Below are 16,926 nucleotides of genomic sequence, written 5' to 3' on the forward strand. Positions count from 1 at the left end.
TAAATGGTTATGAAGCTGATCCTCAAACTCAGTGTGCTTTGTCCTACTTTTATGAATTCATCCTCTATATCTGGAATGAAATTTCCTTTTTTTACTTTCATGACTCTCCAAGAATATTTTCAAATTTCTATTATATAATGTTTCTTCCAGCTCTAAGTCTATGATTCTATAATTTTCTAACTCAGGAATTCTATGATTCTATAAATTTTTGTTAGGAGACCTATGTTTGAAGCTTGTATCTGATACTTAGTAAAAGGTGAGTCAGAATTGGATATGAGAGAGCAATGAGGTTTAAAAGTCTGAATTTCAATGTCACTGTGCTATTTAAAAGTTAGTATCATTCTTCATTCCACCCTTGATAATAAAACTTCTAGCTAAAACACAAGCAGCTGTCTTGATTAAAACAACCGTTTTCCACTATTGCTCATAACTGGTAGTGAGTGTTTCAAATAAATGTCACTTTTATGTGTTTCTGCAATTACATTTAAATGGAATTTTTCTTTCTATCCTAGCTTCAAATTCTGCAGTACTTGCCAGTGAAATCATCCAAAGAAAGCATCTTACAACCTAAAAAATCAGATAGAATATTAAGTTTGGAAACAGCAAAATCTGAAACATATCCAGGAGTTTTCATTGGTTTGTGGAGTCCATTGAATTCATATGCTTTTATTTGAAGATAAATTTTTTCCTGGCCTTTCTCAATATTTTGCCTTCACATCTAAAAATATGGGAATCAAATCCAACTTGCATGATGTAGGGATAGTAATTTAAAGAAAACCAAACTTTTTGGTTTCTGATAGTATAGTAGATTAAGACTAAAAGATTAGTAAGATTAAGTGTTATAGCAAAACTGATATTCCTAATGTAGATCTGATCATGTAACAATCCTCCCTCCATTCCTCACTCCCCCAGCTAAGTCAAAATCTTTAATTATTTTTATTACCTCTAGGGTAAAATAAAAAAAATTCATCCTTGCATTTAAAGTCCTCTACAATTTAACTGTTAGATACCATTCTAATGATTTCATATTACTATCTTTTGTTTACTCATTATTCCAGTCAAATTGATTGGCTAGCTTTATCCTATGTGCAAATTCCGTCTTTTGATTACATGTGTAACAAGATGAAAACCATATTCAGAATTTATTTCCTCCTAACCTTTGCCACGCAGTACTTCTAACTTAAAAAAAAATGACAAGATTTTGTTGATATCCTCAGCTATTAGTGCTTTTCCCTCTCTTAAAATTTATATATACATTTGCTATTTACTTATTTGTATACACCTGTTTCTTAGTAGGACATAAATTCCTTGAAGGCAGAGTCTATTTTGGTTTTTGTCTTCTTACTTACAGGATCTGGCACAATAGCTTATACATAGTAGGCTCTTAATAGGGGCAGGCAGATTGTGCAATGTATAGAATGCCAGGCCTAGATAAAGGAAGATATCTTCCTGAATCCAAGTCTGGCCTCAGATATGTACTTGTTATGTGACTCTGAGCAAATCACTTAATCCTGTTTGACTCAGTTTCCTCATTTGTAAAATGAGCTAGAAAAGAAAAATTACAAATCACTCCAGTATCTTTGCCACAAAAACCCCTAAAACATGGTCACAAGGAGCTGAACATGACTGAAAAAATGACTCAATAACAACAACACAGTATTTAATAAATATTTGTGGAAATAAATTAAATAGAATTGACCACATTCAGATATTAGCTTAGTGGAGGGCCTTTGAGTAAAGATCAATGAAAACAAAACCAGAAGTTTTTTTCTATCTCAGTATATTGAAGACAATTTGGACAGAAATGGGGTAAAGATGAAAAGTTAGTAGAAACAAATCATAAATATAGGAATAGAAGAATGATACAATGATGAAACACTTCAATTTTCCAGAATCTGCTAAAGATCTTTCTTTTTAAAAATAATAATAGCTTTTTATTTTTCAAAATACATGCAAAGATAGTTTTCAACATTCACCTTTGCAAAACTTTGTTTCAAATTCTTCTTGAACTCTCCTCTCCCTCCCCCTCTCCTAGACAGCAAATAATCCTATATAGGTAAACATATGCAATTCTTCTAAACATATTTTCACATTATCTTACTGCACAGGATAAATCAGATCAAAAGGGGAAAAATGAGAAGCAAGCAGACAACAACAACAAAAAGATAAAAATACTTGTTGTGACCCACATTCTGTCCCTCAGAGAGTTTTCTCTCTGGTACAGATGACTCTTTCCATCACAAGTTTATTGAAATTGGCATGAAAAGAGCTAAGTCAATCACAGTGGTACATCACATAATCTTGTTGTGTACAATGATCTCCTGGTTCTGCTCATTTCACTTAGCATCAGTTCATGTAAGTCTCTCCAGACTTTTATGAAAGCAGTCTGCTGATTGCTTCTTACAGAACAATTATATTCCATAACATTTATATACCATAATTTATTTAGCTATTCCCCAACTAATGGGCATCCACTCAATTTCTAGTTCCTTGCCACTAGAGAAATGATTGTCACAAACATTTTTGCATATGTGGGTCTTTTCCCTTTTATTATGATCTCTTTGGGATACAGACCCAGTAGAGACACCACTAAAACTCTTTCTCTAACAGAAATATAGCAGCTAATAAATTCATGAGTTGTTTTGTTAGATGACAACTTCATCCTTCAAAAGAAGGAAGAATCAATAAAGGTAAATTCTATGCTGGATCTGATACTAATAGAGAAGAATTGTTTTCTGGGGTAGAAATGATGGGAATATTTTCTCTTAAATTTGTGGTAAGCAAAGCTCCCAAAAGTATGGTATGCACCTAGATTTTCAGATAGTAGAGGTTAAAGGGTTCAGACAAATGCTAGGGTAAGATCAATGGACCAAAATTCCATTGGGTAGTTAGTCTAGTAAGAAAGTCTCCTGCAAATTGAATCCTTCCTTCTGTGACTATTTTCCTGAAACCATTTGCCTTCAGTTTTTCACTTTGCTTCTGACTGAATGTTTTATCTCCTACTAGTTACTTTTACCAAACTCCAGCTAGATGAAATATCTGCTATTGGTCAAGTGTCTCTAGTGACATGACTAATTTTTCTCCAATCCTCAAGTGTTATTTCCTCTCTAGAGTTCAGTTCCAATCCTAGAATCCTCAGCTTCCAAACTTTTTAATTGGCTCATCACGTGACTGGCTCATCATTGGCTCATCATTTCTTTTTAACTTAGATCCAGGACTTAAATTTGATTGTTTCATCCAATCAGAAGATGTGTCCGGACTGGTAGCAACTGTCTTTATCCAAAGAACAAAGTTTTGTAATTCTCTCTAATTAATTAAAGATTTATTTATGTGTTATAGTGAGGTTGTAGGAAAATTTCTTTACTCCTAGTTTATCCTAGTTTATAGTCTGATTGATTCAATTATGGTGCTTGAATATTCTATGAATGCATTAATTAAAGTAGCTTGGAAACTGTATTTCTTTAAGCTTTCCTTTCAGTTAAACCTTTGCTTTCCTCAGGAAATCAACTGGAATCATTTTAGTAAAATCGTTAACCATAAATTCTGTGTAGTTCTTTGGTATCTTGGAAAGATTAAGACATGTTCCTTTTCTACTACCATACCCAGTGCATTAAATTTAAGAATCTTCTAGAAAGGTCCATGAGCCATAGTTCACAAACATTTGGTCAATTAACAATTTTCTTTACTTTCAAATATGTGAAGATATAACTTAACAAAGATAATTTTTCAAAATTCTTATGTGCTGAGGCAGCTAAATGGCACAGTGGATAGAGCACCAGCCCTGAAGTCAGGAAGACCTGAGTTCAAATCTTGTCTCAGACACTTAACACTTTCTAGCTGTGTGACCCTGAATAAGTCACTTAACCTCAATTGTCTCAGCAAAAAGAAAAAAAAATATTATTATATGCTGTGGTACTTTCAAAGGCCTTTTCCAACTCAAAGACAAAAACAAAACAAAACAAAACAAAAAACCAGAAAAGGAAAGAAAACTTCCCTTTTCAGAGGAGTCTTGTTCCTACTGAGCTCCAAGAAGATGTGGAACTCTCCACACAGAGATTAAGCATATGAGGTCAACTAGATGCTACCACTTTACACTTCAGGAGAGAAGACAAAGCCTTTGATCTTAGTGTAATAGTACAGACTTAGTGCCATGAAGATGGGGAAAAAAGAAGAATAGATAGGCCACTTATACTTTCTCTTTTTTACTAAAGTCCCTTCCTCCCTCATATACTTAAATATCATTGTGTAATATGGTTACTTGTGTTTCTTATCCAGGAATAATATCTTTATTAAACTTTGTAGTTCCCCCTTCCCAATTCAATCCTTTGAATAGAAAAGGAATTTTGCACCCAAAAAAGTGGAGAGTTAAATTTAATAATGAAAAAAAAGAAAAAATGTAAAAGATGGCCAAGTGCTAGATTATGTAATAATATTTAAATAAATGAAAGCATCATTGTTTTGTAAGAGTTTGAGAATCCTCTCTGCTGAAGTAGACTGAATATTTCTTGCTTGATGGTTCTGGAAAGTTGTTTGAAGCATATGAATTTAACCAAACTTCTCAGATTATAAACCCATAATTTGATCAACTACTTCTTGCTGTCTGTGGGCAATATTATCACAAGAATTAAGAGGAAGGAACTATTTTTTCCTTGCCTAGAGACAGAGGGAAAAAACTCAATATTGACCAGATAAACTGATTTGTTAATGAGACTTGGAGACATTTGGCTTCTCCCAACTAAGTTGAGTCAGATTGGTTTCTACATAAACACTGCATTTAATTTATTTCTGACCTCCTAAAATCTTCCCAAAGCATTCTGTGTATATTTTTATAAGACCTCCAGCTTCCTAAAAATGAAAGGATTATAAGAGTCAGACCAGTACTTTCTCTAAATGACACAACAGCTGCAAATCATACCTGGTTGACCTTTTACTTGATGTCCAGGACATTTTACAACTGCTTAGTTTGGTTCATTTGTGAACAGCAATATTCCTCCCACACAAACACTCTGAAAGTCAAAGAATAATGAAAGATCCTTTTTGCACTCAAGGGGCAAAACTAACCCTTTGTTATTGTAATAGAAAACTTACATATAGAAGGCATTCTATTGGAACAAAATGTTGCTCAAATCACATTAGGAATGTACTAAAAAAAGTGTTAGCAAAGAAAACTGGCTAATCTGCAAATTCATATTCTAGAATATATAAAAAACTAGTGTTTTCATTGGTAAGTTAAGTAGGCTTTACAAGTATGCCTGTCCTATATTCATGTCATTGTTAATAGTCTCAAAATGGTTGTGCCAGGAAAAATCATTGCTAAATCAACTTGAGGGTCCCTTGAAGATGGAGTTAGAAATATCGATGACTTGGAAATTGATTTGGGGAAGGGAGAGAGAATAACTTTGCATTGAGTCTAACAAGTAGGAACAAAGATAATGCTTAATTCCCAATGTGAAAAATAAACTGACTTTAAGGATAGTACTATTGCTATAGATTAATGAAGGAAAAAATAACAGAAACAAAATTAGATTTTTAGAAAATATGGATTTATTTCAAAGACTAAAGATAGATCTGAATACTCTTTAAGTTGCTAGGTATATAAATATGAATTAAGTTGAGTTGTTATAGCAATGAAAAGCCCTTTGGTGGGTGGAGAAAATGAAATAAAATGAAGATGTTCTGTGTGAAATCTTTCTTGGAGTTTTTGTTTGTTTTTTTAAACTGATGACTTTTATTTGGAATGTCTTAGATAAAGGGACTTAACTGACCTTTAAAGAGATCATTCAATCTCATACTCAGCATATTGACAAAGATTACAAATGATGAAAATAGTCAATATTGGAGGGGTTGCTGGACAACAGGCACACTAATACACTGTTGAAAGAACTGGGAATTGGTCCAACCATTATGGAAAGCAAATTACTTATGCTTTAAAAAAAGAAGCAAAAGATTATTACCCTTTGATCCAGAGATCCCATTGCTAGATATAAACTCCAAGGAGTTCTGATAGAAAGAAAAGTTCCATATATATATATACACTAAAATATGCATAGCAGCTTTTTTGTGGTAGCAGAGAACTGGAGACAAAGTAGAAACAATTGTGGAACATAAAGGTAATATAATATTATTGCATTATAAGAAACAAAAAAAATCAGTATAATATGGTGGGGAGGGAAGCCAATCTTAGATCAAATTCAAGTCCCATCTATGACATACATTGATTTTGTGACTCTGGGAGAGTCGCTTAATCTTTTTCTTCATTAGGCAACTCTATAAGACTACAAATTGCCTAGAAGGTACCTCCCTGCATTGGTTAAAGAAGTATCCTCTCTAGGGAATTCCCCATGCCAGTGAAATCAAGTCCAATCTGCATACCTATACCTATACCTATAAAGAATGTTAAATGTAAGATTTTAGAGAGACAAGCAAAATCTTGTATTAATTGATGCAGAATGAAGTTAATAGAACCAGGAAAACAATATGTGCCAACAATACAATGACTATAATAATGTAAATGGAAAAACCAAATGGAATGCTGTATTATCATAATGTTGTTCTCTCCTGGTTGTCTTCCTATCTGTCCAACTGATCTTTCTTAGTGTCCTTTGCTAGCCCATTACCCATATTATATTCCTTAAAGATTGAAACTCCCTAAGTCTTGGTAATCCATCAATTCCCATAGGTATCATCTCTGTGAAGAAAACTCATAGATTTCTATTATTAGCCTTACTTTTCCTCTGAGATTCAGTTTTGAATTATGGATTGCCTATTAGACATTTCAAATTGGGATATCCCAGATAGTTCAAATTTCACATGTCTAAAACATAACTCATTTCTTCTCCCCAATGTATTCTTCTTTTTAAATTTCTTCCTCTGTTTTTTTAAAGGTAGAATCATTCTTTTAGACTCTTAAGATTATATCCTAGGCATTATTTCGATATCCTTATTATCAAACCAATTGCCAATTGTTTTCTATCTCCATAACCTCTCTCACATTCAACCTTTTCTCCTTACAACCACTGCCTTAGTTCACATCCTCATTACCTCTCTCCTAGAACATTGTTATAGTTTTCTAATTAGTTTCCTCGCCTTAAGTATTTCTCCATTTCAATCTATCCTCCATAGTGCTGCCAAGAGGATTTCTTTCAAGCACACATTTGATCATGTTTATTAAGAATCTACTAAGGGCAAAGCACTATGCGAGTCACTGAGAATTCAGGGACAGAAAATAAAATTCAAAGTTCAAAGATTTGAAACTACTTTGAGCCAGAAAAATTTGATCTCTTTAGCACTAATATTCTCCTCCAGTGATATTTTGTGTCTGCGAATCATTGAATGACATGATCTCAGAAGAATCAAAATTGCATATGACCAAAAGGGCAATGGAAAAAGAACTGAAAGCTATAACTAGGGCATGTTATCTTTCCAATGATAACATGACAAACAGTCTAAGAAACATGAACAAAGAAGGAATGAATTCAAAAGGAGTTGTAGTCATATAGAAAGAATGAAACAGCAGATAGATAACTTGAGTGCTGCATTATCACCCATGAGATATAGAACCAGATTGTTGCGTAGAAGGTGAAGAATTTATGGAAAATAAAGTTTTTTTTTCAAAAAGTGTATTTTTTAATCAATTTCATATAAAGACAATTTTTAATATTCATTTGAATTTTTTTGAGTTCCAAATTATCTCTTCTTTTCCTCACCACCCCCTCCCTAAGATGATTAGCAATTTTAAGTATATACAATCATGTAAAACACAGTTCCATATTAGTCATATTGTGAAAGAAGAAACCAGCCAAAATAAAAGGAACACACACAAAAAATAAAGAAAATGAAAATATTATGCTTCATTCTGCATTCAGACTCCATCAGTTCTTTCTCTGGATATGGATAGCATTTTCCATAACTAGTCCTTTGAGATTATCTTGGATCATTGTATTGTTAAGCAGAAATAAGTTGTTGATAGATCATCACACAATGATGATATTATATATAATGTTCTCTTGGTTCTGCTCACTTCAGTTTGCATCATTTAATATAAGCCTTTCCAGGTTTTAACAAAATCCACTTGCTTGTGATTTATTATAGCACAATATTATTCCATTATATTTATATACCACAACTTGTTCAGCCATTCCTCAATTTCCAATTCTTTGCCATCACAGAAAGTGCTGCTATAAATATTTTTGTATATCTAAGTCCTTTCTCCCTTTTTTGTGATTTCTTTGGGATACAGATAAGGACATTTCTAATACCCTAAATTACTAGTGCTTCCCTGTACTAAAAAACAAACAAAAAGAAACCTGTTGTATTTATTTTGTGTAAATTTAACTTATCTCTGTATATTTCCTTATCTATGTACTTGTGTCCACTTCCCCAGTAGAATGTAAACTCTCCAGAGCAAGGTCTGTTTTTATTTTTGTTTTTGTAGCATTTTTAGATAGGCCAGTGCCTAAATGATGGTAGACCCATAAATAATGTTTATATGATTGAATAAGAGTTATAGAAAATTATAAGGAATGGAGTAAGTGCAAATAAAATGGGATTACAAATTCAGCCTTATATTTAAGAAAATGACATGCTACACTGTATTTAAGATGGGATGTTCTGAAAGGTAAATTCCATGATTAATATAAATTGCTCTTTGCTCTGAATCTAACACATTAAAAAGTTTTGTTAATATTAATTTTTATAAGAAAAATATAATAAAGAAAATAATTAAGGAAAATCAACTAATGCAGGGATTGAATTTCACAATATATATTTTATTTTGTAACCAGTCCCCAATCTATTTGCTCAAAGGAAATGGTTTCTTGGATTCAAGATTCTTCATTATATTTAATGTCTTTTTTGTATTATTTTTATTTATTTGATAGTAGTCATATATATTGTTCTTCTGATTCTATTTTCTTTACCCTATGTATGATCATATCTTTTATGTGTTTTTGTGATTTCCTCATATTTGTTGTTTCCTGTAGTACAATAATGTGTTGTGATCACATATCATAATTTGTTCAGTCATTTTCTAATCAATAGACACCAACTTTGTTTCCAGGGTTTTTTCTACTACAAACTGCTGCTATGGATATTTTGGTATATAGTGAGTCTTTTTTCTATTGTAATCAATATGTTTCAAACAAAAAAATATTTCAGTAATGATGCAGCAAGGTAAACAAGCTCCACAACTTGATGTTGATGTATTAATTGATTTCAAGGTAGAGTCATCTGTCAAAAAGTATATAAATAGCTCAAGCAACCATGAAAACAAATTTTCGGAAAAGAATCCTGTTTTGTTAACTTGAAGTTTGTGTATCTCAGTATGTATTTATTTGGATGTGTGTGTGTGTGTGTGTGTGTGTGTGTGTGTGTTTATGTATGTATACATGCATGGAAGAATGCATACGTGATCCTCCTTGTTTTTCCAACTTGAGCCCATAATAGCAGGTTGGTTGCCTTGAAGAATGGTTGCTATTTTTCTGAGAAATTTAAGAGTAATCCTGTAGATACTGTTTTTATTGTAGTTCTTGAGTTCTAATGATGTGTTTTCCATGAAAAAAAATAGTCAGCTAACTCAATTATTTTAAAAAAATTGTTAATCTTTTTACATTGCTTTCATTTTACCTATATCCCCACCCCCAAGAGCAATCAATTAACACTTAATACTCAAAAGGCAAAGTAAGAATAATACTTTAAAAGATATTTTACCTATATACCTGAAGCATACTCTCTCCTAAATATGTACAGCATGTATAGGGATAGTAAACACAAACTTAAGGTATGATCATAGTGAGACACAAATGAGAACAAATGTGATCAAGGCAACTCACAATACTGTTGGGCTTTTTATACAAAATTCATTAAAGGATGTGGCTTCTGTGTTTGATGGGTTGCTCTACTCTCAAGCTAGGCTGTTAGACTGGGATTCTCCCCTGCTAGACTGTTCCATCCTCTTGTGGACTGGACCTCTTCCTTGCTGGGATGGTGCTGTGCTCTTTTACAAAGGTTAGAGACCCTTAGCCTGGGATTTGCAGAAGATTCTCTAGTTTCTGCTCTTCTGAAAAACACATTAGGATTTTTGCCTTCTAAAAAGAAAGTGACTGTTCAAAGAGATATAATCTATTTTTACTGAGGTTTATAATAGGATCAGTCTTTCTGGTTTAGGGCTGAGTTCCATCAGTGAGAGATCTCACTCTAACTTTTGATGACCAACCAGTATATTTACCAAATTCTGATTTAGATATTGACTAGGCCATGGACATTTTTCCAATAGTAATAATCTACTTTGGGATTTAGCCAGTTTTTAGCTCTAAAATACTATTGGCTTCATACAAATGGGTAGCTGAGAAACTAGAAATTGAGATAGTTGTTGTCTGGGGCAAGGGTATTGTCTCTTTATAAATACTATTATCAGGATTATGCTTTTATTATTATTATTTATTATGCTTTTATAAATCCTATTGTTATCATTTTTCATGTATGAATCTAATATTTCTTTTGTTCTTTGACTTACAATTGGCAAAATAGCTAAAGTTTTAAAGGGTCACATTTTTCCCATGGATATTCATGTATTCATTTATTTATTTAACTGGCAGTTTGCTATTTAGCTTGGAACTAAGAAACGTCTGTTCAGAACTCTTAGAGTTAATTATTTCCTCATTCCCTGCCACATAGTCAGCACCAATATTCTTCTACTTCTACTTTATGAGATTCTGGAACCATAAACATCTCCACAGGTTCCAATGTTTCATTCTAGGGCAATTAGCAGCTTGTAGCAAGAGAGAGTCTAAGCAGTGAATATACTGACAAATTTGATTACATAGAGACAATATGTTTCTTGGGGGTTGTTTTTTGGCACCACTAAATGCAATGCAATCTCAAAAGCATTGATTCATTTAGCAGACAGAGGTTCACATTGTGGGCAAAAGGAAACAGTGGCATGTCATTTCTGTCTTACTCAGCATTTATATAAATTCCTTTCCCCCCATTATTCTCAGGAAGTTTGTGCTGTTTTTGTTTAAAATTTGGCTTTTAAATTTCATGGCGTGAAATATATTAGGATTAAGAACAGAGGGGGAAACGGAGGGTTAGAAAGATTTAAATGATACTTTAAGAGAAACCTGGTACCTATCCAGCCAGAGATGACTCCTTCCCATAGGCTATTGATTTTATAGCTCATTTCAGTGACTCCCTGAGTAGAGTAGGAGAATCCTAGACTGAATGTCTTTTGGGCCCTCTCTTTTCCTTTTTCTCTCTATATCTGTGGCCCTGGATTTGTACCCTGAGATTTGGGCCAAAAATGAAAGAGAAGTCTAAATGGATAGCAGGGAGGCATTTCTAGACATATGGAAAAATGTAATTTGTTTTATTTACTTAAAATATGTTACTCAGTTGTGTCCAACTTTCTGTAAGCCCATTTGGGATTTTCTTTTTAAAAAATGCTATAAAATCCTATATGTTAGTCATTCAAGTCCTTGAACGTATCAGTCATGCCTTTAAGGCTTTTCACCATCTTGGTTGTCTGTGTCTTGATAATCTCTCATTTATGTATGCCCTTCTTGCATTGTGGCTCCTAGAACTGAACATCACATATTCCAGATAGGATCTGACAGGGGTAGACTTATTTTCTATTCTTGCTCTTCTTAATGCAGTCCAAACACTGTAAAAAGGCAGCATGGTGTAGGGATAATTAACTGAACTAGGAGAAAGAAGACTTAGGCTTTCAGCCTCAGACCTTCTACTAACTTATTGTCTCCACCTTTAGCAAGATGTAGGATTTTTTTTTTTTACATCCCTTTGTAAAGGGATTTTTTCTTTCTCTATGTTGGATTTTTTTTAACATCCATAACAAAAAGGGGCTGATGAAGATCATCCCTAATGTATTTTCTAGCACTGTGATTATATGTCATTCCTCAACGTAAAAGTGTGGTGGGTTGTACTCCACAGACCTATGAACTAGTCCTTCTTTGGATCCTGGCACACTTATTAGAAAAGCAGAGCGGAGTATTTAACATGAAGGCACACAACAGAAACAAGTCCATCTGTCTAGAGCTGTAAATAGAAAACTGTTACATTGGGGACAATATTAACTAACCTTTCCACAGAAAGCTGGGTAATGACAAATATTGATAGAAAGCTTCAGAAACAGAGTGATGTTTAGCTAGGGAATGTAGGACTAGGTTAGAAGAGAAGGAGAACCCTGGGATGATTGATGTCTACTGATCCCTCTTTTGGAAAAAAGCTTCTTTGACCACTGTGAGTCAATTTGACCCTCATAACCAGGCAGGGATTTTGCAGAAATAACTGATTTCCAACAGATGGAATACAATTTCTTGGCTTCCCAATGCAGAAAAATGGTTGTTGAGAGTGCTAAACTCCTCTCCTTGCCTCCCACTGATAAATAAATTAACCTAGCGACAGCTCTCAGTTTGGCAGTATGGTCAATGGGAACAGGGAGGTGGTGAGAAACCAATATAGAACTTGAACCCACCTACTCCCCAGCTTTTCAGCTAATTACACCATAATCTGAATTAGTGAGAATGTACTGAACATGGAAAGATAGGAAGCAGTAAGGATGAAAGCAATTATTTTAAAGTATTTTCTTCACAGATATGTTAATTTAATAATCTTTGCCAAACCTACAGCTTCATACTGATGGTTGTTACATCCCAAGATAAACCTGAAGCACCTGAAGACAGGGTAATTGAGCAATTTGGCCATTTATGTCTCAAACATTCATAAAAGGAGTAGGGTGACTATATGATGTATAAAATGCCTTTCTAGTTTAAATCTAGGCTCAATTACTCCACTTCCCTACTGAAGAAGCTTCAGTACCTCCCTTTTGTATTTCTCATAGTGGGAGCTGACTTTCAACTCACCTCAAAACATGTTGAAAAACTTTTCAAAATAGATCAAATAACTGCATTAATATCTATACTTTCTGTTGTTTTCCCTGAGAAGAGCAACCAATGCAATATTGACTCTGGTTGTTACATTAGCAGCTTTGTCACAGGAAGGTTAGGGCAAAGACCTTGTGCTGATAGTGTAAGTTAGGCAGAAAAAAACTGCTGGGGACAGCTATCTGTCTAACTTTCTGCTACAGTAAGAGCCTTTTCCTGGATCTGCTGCTTGTTATCAAAGTATTTGGAATCCATAATAATACTTCAGTAATTTGTTTTCCTAAGTGTGCTCTCTGCCTCTACCACTAAAGAGTGTAAACCCTTTAAGCCATAGTAAATGGTCTTCAAGAGTTAATATAGCTGGAAAATACATCATGGGGTATCTAATCTTATAATTATTATCTTTTCACTAAACTGAACTGGTTTTTAGACAGTTATTGAATCACTAATGACAGCTTTTTGGGGATAGCCTTGGTGAACCCATGGTCCCTTCTACATCACAATGAGATAACAGAGTAGGATTAAAATATAACATATTTTAGAGAGCACTTGTGGCTTAGTAGTTAAGAGTCTTGCTTTTGGAGTCAGGAGGCTTGGGGTTCAAGTATTGTGTATAGTTCTTATGAATAACAAACCTTTGCACAATTTAGTTCTTTTCCCACTGTTCCAGAAAATTCTATAAAATGGTGTTTTAAAGTCAGTGCCGGTGTACATTATAGAGGGAATTTCTTCATGCAACTTTTCTATATCATTGAAATTATAGTCTAGTACAAACATCTTTAAAATTAGCTGTTTATAATTTTTAAATTGCTTTATCAAAGAAATTTGTGTATGCAAGAAGAAAAGCGATTCATTTTCTGTGGTATCTCCTATAGAATTTGTCAGACTTGGTCACCATTGTCCGAACTCACTATTAACTGATGAGAGGGCATTATGATTTTGGGACTTAAAACCTTATTTAAATACTTCCACTTTCTCTTTCCAATAGTTTTGCCTCTGCTAATGCTGCTATTATGCTTGTTAATTTCCTAGCTTCCTTTTTTAGGTCCTTTCTAAGTGTTGGAATCAAATGAGTTCAGTTTGGGAAGTGTATGTAAACTGAATTATTCTGGCAGGGGGAAAACAGCATAAATAAGTGGCTAGTTGATGGTATTATATCAGGAAGATAAGATCAGGACTAGAAGAGACGAAAGACAGAAAAAGAGAGAGAGAGAGAAAGAGACAGAGAGAGAGAGAGAGAGAGAGAGAGAGAGAGAGAGAGAGAGAGAGAGAAAGAGAGAGAGAGAGAAAGAGAGAGAGAGAGAGAGAAAGAGAAGAGAGAGAGAGAGAGAAAGAGAGAAGAGAGAGAGAGAGAGAGAGAGAGAGAGAGAGAGAGAGAGAGAGAAAGAGAGAGAGAGAGAGAGATGGAAGGAGAAAGAGAGAGGGAGGGATGGAGGGAGAGAGAGAACAAGAATGAGAAAGTGAACAAGAGAAAAAGCTACAGAGATCTTTAAAGAGCCTATGTTTAGGGTTCTGATATATTACTAATGAGTCAGCTAAATGGTAAAGTGAATTGAGTGTCAGTTCTGGAGTCGGGAAGACCTGAATTCAAATCCAGTCATAGGTACTTACTAGCTGTATGATGCTGGGAAAGCTACTTAATTCAATTATATCAGTTTCCTCAACTGTCAAATGAGCTGGAGAAGGACATGGCAAATCACTCCCATATCTTTGCCAAGAAAAACCCTGATGGAGTTCACAAAAAGTCAGACATGACTGAACAATGGGATTAATGAAATCAATTTTAAGATTTCACTCTCATTTTTCTCAAATGTTTTCTAACTTTAAACTCTCAATAAATATAGAACAATTCACCAGATCTAGACACTTGCAGAACCAATTTAAAGAAAAATGCCCAATAGAAAAAAATTATATTCAGTGTTTGACTCCTATCTTCAGAAGTTCAAGCCTTAATGTTCCCTTCAGTGCCTTAACTCAAAAGAATGAACATACTAGGGATAGGAAAAGAGGACAATAATTTGGAGCAATGAGGCCTTTTTTGTTCAGCTTGAAGTTGGCAACTTTAAACTCATGAAGCCCTGGAAGTGGCTATCTACTGTTTTTTCCTCCCCCTTTACTATTTCATTTGATTTCATCAGCTGCCATGGTTTCACATATCCTCTGAAAAGCTGATGCTTCTCATATCTACTATCCAGTCTTACTTTTTCTCCAAACCTTCAGACTTGTATCTCCAATTGCTTTTTAATATCTTAAACTCAATTTCTTATAGATCTTAAACTTAACATGTCCAAAACTCAAGTGATCTTTCTTTCATTCCTTCTCCCTTATGGATTTTCTTATGACTGCTGAGGAACTACCACATGCTTCTGTAAATATGATTATGATTTTCATAATGTGTGTAATGAATATACTAATAATTTAGATTTCTCAGAGCTGCCTTTTCTAGCTTAGGCATCAGAGTCTTACAATGAAGCTTGAAATGATCAATCAATTCTTGACAATGCTCTCCTGTATATGTTAAGTGAAGTGAATCAATGATTGTGGAACCTTTTTCCATCTCAGAATTCTTGTCCTGTCTTCCACCAGTAACAACCCCCAGGGTTTGAAACAATCACTTAAGAACTGTTCCCATGGGATTGGAGAACATCCATATTGTCCTGCACTTATGGACTTGTCATGAGAAACCACTTAGGCCCTGAAAATTATTGTATTGTAATCTACCTTTCCCCTCCCCTTCCATTTATGATTTGTGTATAAGATCTCTATGTTTCCTGCAACAGGAGAAGGTCTTCCCCCTAGGAAAACTTCCAGTTTACAAACTATACTCTGAAAGTAATTAATTAAGCCACTATTTGATCTCTTGGACTGTATCTGGGCCTATTTTGTGTGGATCTAGCTATTCACAGTTTAGAGACCGATAGAGTAAAATTCTGTTAACACTTGAAACCTAGGTGTCATTCATGACCTTTCACTTTATCACCCCCTCCCAATATCCAATCTGTTGCTGAATTCTGTTGATTTTTGCCTTCATATAACATCCCTCACATATACCTGCTTCTGACACTATCATCACTCTGGGATATGCTCTCATCACCTCATTTCTCTAATTAATGTAATAAATAGCCTTTTGTTGGCTCTTTCTACCCCAAGTCTCTTTCCACTCCAGTCTATTCTCAATCAGCTGTCAAATTAAGCCCTCCAATTCCCCTACTTTACCCTCATTATTCATCCTCCTTCAAAGAATGTCAATGCTATTACTTCCAAAGCCAAATATAAAATCTTCTGTTTGACATGGAGAATCCTGTACAACCAGGCTCCCTCTTATTTTCCAATCTTCTTACACTTAATTTATAAAATTGTGGAAATATGTACTATGTGATCCATTTATCAATTTTTTGACCCTAAGAATTTCCACTGGCTGTCACCATGTCTGGAATTTTCTCCTTTACTGCCTCCTTCACTCCCCTGACTTTCTTTAAGTTTTATACAGTGGGTGTTCTAATCCAGCTGCTGACTCTTCCTAGCTGTGTGATCCTGGGCATATCACTTAACTATCTTTGCCTTGGTTTCCTTAATTTTTAAGGGGGATAATAATTGCAACTATCTTTTAGAATTGTTGTGGGGATCTAATGATGTAATATTTGTAAAGTATTTAGCATAATGCCTGGCACACAATAGCTGCTAAATAAATGCTATGCTCCCTTCTTTTTTTCCATATAAAACCCTATTTCTGTAAGAATTCTTTCTAGTTGGCCATTAATACTGGTTTCTTCCCTCTATTGGTTATCTCCAGTTTGTTCTATGTATATCTTGTTTGTACATAGCTGTTTTCATATTGTTTTCCCTTCCTTTGACTGTGAACTTCTTTAGATGTTAGATTATCTTTTGCCTTTCTTTATATCCTCAGCACTCAGCACAATACCTGTCACAAAGCAGAAAGGTTTATTAACTGACAGGCCATTCTTATTCACTCCTTCATACTCACCCATTTCAGTCCTATTCCTCCTAAGTTCCTATTCAACCCTCT

The sequence above is a fragment of the Antechinus flavipes genome, chromosome 1 (genome assembly GCF_016432865.1).
Source record: "Antechinus flavipes isolate AdamAnt ecotype Samford, QLD, Australia chromosome 1, AdamAnt_v2, whole genome shotgun sequence".
NCBI classification, from domain to species: domain Eukaryota; kingdom Metazoa; phylum Chordata; class Mammalia; order Dasyuromorphia; family Dasyuridae; genus Antechinus; species Antechinus flavipes.